The sequence below is a fragment of the Lycium barbarum genome, chromosome 1 (assembly GCF_019175385.1).
Source record: "Lycium barbarum isolate Lr01 chromosome 1, ASM1917538v2, whole genome shotgun sequence".
Classification (NCBI taxonomy): Eukaryota; Viridiplantae; Streptophyta; class Magnoliopsida; order Solanales; family Solanaceae; genus Lycium; species Lycium barbarum.
The window spans coordinates 123,010,372-123,016,117 of NC_083337.1; the positions used below are offsets into that span (position 1 = coordinate 123,010,372).

General features: G+C 34.6%; 1 long non-coding RNA gene across 1 annotated transcript; it reads right to left on the reverse strand.

The window, feature by feature from the left end:
* Positions 1 to 1,683: 1,683 nt before the first annotated feature.
* Positions 1,684 to 4,547, reverse strand: LOC132645726 (uncharacterized). Its single transcript, XR_009584171.1, has 3 exons — positions 4,346 to 4,547; positions 3,377 to 3,428; positions 1,684 to 2,119 (listed from the first exon to the last, which is right to left on the reverse strand). It is a non-coding gene; the product is annotated as an uncharacterized LOC132645726 (long non-coding RNA).
* Between the last annotated feature and the right edge of the window lie 1,199 nt (positions 4,548 to 5,746).

Genomic DNA, 5,746 nt, shown 5'->3' on the forward strand with positions numbered 1-5,746 from the left:
AAGAATCTCTTTCTGAAAAAAATATTCCTACTAAAGCAAGACCATGTCAAATGAATTCTGAATATTTAGAATTATGTAAAATTAGATTTCTTATCTTTTACAAAAGGGTCTTATAAGATCTTTAAAATATCCATGGTCATGCATAGCCTTTTATGTTAATAAACATGCTGAACAGGAATGTGGAGTTCCTAGATTAGTTATTAATTATAAACCTCTTAATAAGGTTTTAAAATGGATTCGATATCCGATTCCAAATAAAAAGGATTTATTGGATCGTCTCCATAATGCTATTATATTTTCTAAATTTGATTTAAAATCGGGATATTGGCCAATTCAAGTTGCCGAAGCAGATAAATATAAAACTGCTTTTAATGTCCCTATTGGGCGATTCGAATAGAATGTTATGCCATTTGGATTAAAAAATGCCCCTTCAGAATTTCAAAAAATTATGAATGATATTTTTAGGCTTTATAGCAATTTTATTATTGTTTACATAGATGATATTTTAGTATTCTCAAATACTATAGAAATGCATTTTAAGCATCTTGATATATAAAAGAAAATCATTATTCAAAATGGTTTGGTTATATCTAAACAAAAAATGTCTCTTTTCCAAACAAAAAGTCAAATTTTTAGGTCATAACATTGAAAAGGGAAGAATTATTCCAATTAATAGAAGTATTGAATTTGCTTTTAAATATCCTGATATTATTATTGATAAAACTTAGCTTGAACGATTTCTTGGAAGCTTAAATTATATTTTCCCATTTTATAAAGATTTGGCGAAAGATACATATATTTTATATGATAGATTAAAAAAGGTTCCCAAATCATGGACTGATGATCATATCGACATAGTTCGCAAAATCAAAGAGAAGGTCAATAACCTTCCTTGTCTTACATTAGCCAATCCTAGTTGGCAAAGAATAATTGAAACGGACGCCTCTGATATTGGCTATGGAGGTATATTGAAACAATAATCCCGAGAAGAGAAGCAATAATATTTGGTCCAATTTTATTCTGGGGAATGGAATAATAGCCAGAAAAATTATGCTACTGTGGCTAGAGAAATTCTTACCATAGTAAAATGTATTCTTTAATTTCAAGGGGATTTATATAATGAAAAGTTTTTAATAAAAACTGATTGCCAAGCGGCTAAATTTATGTTTAATAAAGACTGTAAGCATGATGTTTCTAAACAAATGTTTGCAAGATAGCAGGCATTATTAGCCCCATTTGATTTCGAAATTCATTATAAAAAAGGGTTAGATAATAGTCTCTCGGATTTTATCACAAGAGAATATTTGAGTTCATAACTCTTATTCATCTTATTTGCAGGATGAGGCCGCAATTTAGCCCCAACTCTAATAGAGGAAGGGGGGGGGGGGGTAGAGGAACCACATCTAAAGTAACAGGTCGAGGAACTGTTCTTGCTCAAATGGGTAACAAAAGGCTAATAGCCGATAATATTGCAGGATCTTCCAGTAATACTAAGGAAGAAATTACATATCAACAATATATGGATTTTATAAAATCCCAGAAGCAAAATGATAATATGCCACCATCATATTCCAATGCCCTTACCGATGATGATCATGAGGATGCTGATTCATATGAACAGAATGACAACAGAGAATTAATAATTGTCATAAAAAATGAAGATGTCCAATGGAGAGACGAACCTTGGAAAATAATGCAAACGTATTTTGATGCAAGATCATATACTACAATTGTCACACCCCGACTTTACTAGGGTGTGATGGGCACCCGACCCCATATCTGGAGCCGAGCGAACCCGCTGACTCTTGTTACATATAGAAACTCTTGAATCGGTAAGGAAAGAAATACATAGTAAGCTCTCCAATATGTATATATCTTTTTTTTTCATAAGTAAACTCTGACATCATATAAGGCTCGTGACATAAGACATAATAACATATTGGCTGCTGAAGCCGCTTACAGACTGACAACTCAATACCCATTGCTTTGTCTGCAAAGTCTCTAACATAGAACAAAACATCATAGCATATACTTGGACCTGACAATCCTCCGGGACAAATGGAGTTAGCCATCTCCGCTGGAACATCTTCAGTAAGGTCTTCTAATCATCTAGGAGTACCTGCGCGGCATGAACGCAGCCCCCGAAGAAGAGGGGTCAGTACGAGCAATGTACTGAGTATGTAAAGCATGGATAGTAACATAATAAAGGAATATGCAGAATGAATAATGACATAATAGACATATGGAGCTTATCCTGGGACAGATGTAACCTGTACATATGATTGCCTTTCTGCAGATGTCATGCATGTTTAGTTTCTTTTTCAGAAAAACGGTGTTTCTTATTTACATATACAGAAAACAGAACATTTCAGAAAACGGTGTCCTTCCTTTACATTCACAGACGCCGAGTACATCGGCTCTCCCACCCCCCTCCCCAACAGTGTCCCAAAATATTATATATATATATATATATATCACAAATACAGACGCCGTATCCGGCTCTCCCATATCCCGCGTCCGGGACGAAATCCAGCTGAATCAGGTGGTGATATAACAGTGGCCCTTCCCCTTTCCCATATACATATACATATACATATTCACATTCATATTCATATGTCATACAATTGGCATGCATGAGAGCCCAAAGAAAGTCATGTGTCCATCGGAGTGACGTAAGGTCGAAACCCTCCGATTACATTATGGAATAATCGGGTCACTTGTCTCACCTTGAAGGAACGATAATTATAAGGAGAGACTATCGACGGAAAATAGCTTTAAGAGGAGACACAGAATAAGATCATTGGCATTATAACCGTCAATTCATATGCTTTGAAGTCTTGTAGAAACTAGTACAACACTTTCATATTCACATTGGATTTTTAGCTCAAGACTTTTATTCGTGGAATCATTCTTGTCGTACTTATCATAGGCATATTCTCTTTTCTGACGTCATCGTTATCATTATCGTCATAGAAGTATTCTCGTTGGGATAGGTACAGTACTTGTCATTTGGTAATGGAATAAGGATCAAAAGTTTCTTTTGGATTCAGCTTCAACGTAAGTCAAGAGGAACATTAAGGTAAATCCGGGAACAGTGGGCCCACCTCGGATCAAATGAGGCGGCGTACCAAATTTACATATATTACATGTCCCGGCGTTACTTGTGAGGTTTTAGGGTAGTTGGGTCCTATTTATGTGAGTTCTAGAGGTTTAGGAAATTCTTCCAACATTTTGCACACTTTTTAATTCAATTCTACTGATTGAAAAAGGAGAAACTTTAGATGCGGATTCTGGAGGGTAGAAGGGTCCCCGAGGTTCTTAACCAACATATTACATCTAAGACATGCCATATAAAGAAGGGTAAAGCCTTACATACCTCTTTCCGCTCCTTATGCTACTCCAAATTCAAGTTGCAAATCTGCCAAAATCTACAATTTGGTCATGTTTACCAAACATTGGTTAGTGCATTTAGGAGTTGATTCTTTAAAGCAACACTTTGTCTGCCGAAATTTCGGCAGCATTTCCCCTGTAAATACTCCATCCCACCAAGTTCAACTTGGCCAATTCTAATCAACAACAATCCCGGGAATTCAACCCGGCCAAACTATCAACAGTACCAACAATTCATAATAACAATATCAATAACCAATCCCAAACGCATTCTAACATTAATAACTCCTTCCTATACAATTCGACGATATTCCACTTTCATTCAAATCAACCGCATACGATCAAACCAACATCAATATTCATACACTCAAGTACTAATCCAAAACATTTAGACAAGATTCAAGGGCACTTCGGACAAACCACAAAATGTTCAAATCAGCCCATCCAATACACAAGACAATCCGAAGTCTTCCAAGTCCAAGAAAACATCAACAATACATTCCTTTTCTTCCAAATTTATCAACTACACTAACAATCCATAATTTAGCAACATTAATCTTACAAATGCAAGAAACCATATTAAGATCACATTAGGTACCAAAACAGCCCACATGATTTCAACCTCACTTTGAACCATTAAGCCTTCATTTTACAACATAGAATCTACAACACAACAACTCAAACATACTAAATAAAATTAATTCATTCCTTGACACACAAAACAGTCCATTTTCGGCCAGCCCTTCAACACACAATTCCCATGATTTTTCATTCGTTCCTTCACACTACAACACATTCAAACACGCTAAATACAATTCATTCTTCATTCCTACACACTACTTACATACACACGACCAACACTTCCACATGCTTAATTTCATTAATTGCTTTCATTCCCACATACCACAACATGTACAAACCATCCATAAAACACATAAAGAAGATCAAACCTCACCTTTTTTTCCTTCAACTTTTCTAATCGGCTAGACTTGTTCATAACCACAACGAACGATTTTCTTGCTCCAACAACCGCTCCATGTTGATGAGGACCTTCCAATTGATATGAGAGCTAGAAGAAACAAATTTTTCATGACCATTTTATGGGGCTGGTTCGGCCAGCCCCTCCTAGCCGTTTTTCTCCTTTTTTTTTTTTTTTGTTGTTGTTCTTGTTCTTGCTTGTCTTAAATTAGAAGACCACTTATATATATATATATATATATATATATATATATATATATATATATATATATATATGTCTCTAATCATGTGAGGGGCACATGCCCCTCTCTAGAGAATTCTCTCATTTTCTTGAATTTTCTCAAAAATGAATAAAGAAGACTAAGTGTCTTCTTATGTAAGTCTTAGCCCACACACTTATACTTCTATACAATTAGTCCTCATTTAATAAAATATAGTACACACCACCCACTACACGGCCATAATGGCCTTTTCTTGAATTTTCTCAAACTTGTGAAATTCCCATTTTGCCCCTCGACTTTCCTCCATATTACTATTTTGCCCCTAGCCTTCCACATTATTTCCATGAACCATTTTGCGAATTCCTCTTTTTTCCCTTAGCCTCTCACAATATTTCCATACTAATAATAGTCGTAAATAGTATTCACGACAACTCGTATATTAAAATAATTTTTGATAATGGTCTCGCCTTTAACTTTCCTCGACTTTCTTGAATTATCCGAATACACGAAATACGGGATATAACAACAATTACTTATAAATACAGTATGAATTATGAGCTGGTTCTTTCATCTTTAGGATCTGCAGAATTTCGACATTTTTACCCTGCTACTAACAAAAAACTTTATAACTTTTCTAAAATCATTATAAAAAAAAAATTCTCTCCAAATGAATGGGGAATAAGTACTATAAAGGAAAATGATTATATCCATCCTGAACAAAAAAATTCGAGTTAAATTTAACTATTGGGATTATGTTGAAGGCTTTAATAAAGTCTTTTTATATGAAAATCCTAATAGGAAACATTCATGGTGTATAAAAATATGTGCCAATGTTTATAAGCAGGGCATTCCTAATTGGTTTTGTCAATGGTGGATCCATTATGGTCCAACTATAAAAATTTTACCAGAACCCTTTAAAAGTTTATATACTGAGTGGGTTGAAGTTTCTCCAAAGATTATAGACTTGGAGACTAATATTACTTTCATTGATGGAATTGCTAATATATATTTCTTCATTGAATTTTCTATCTCATGGATCATGAAATGATCGGTCAAAGTGGGTAATACCCCCCACACAATATACCTTGTTTAAATAGAATTTTTTATACAAAATTCTAGAAAACATTAACTCAAAAATCTACTGAGGGCACCGTTCA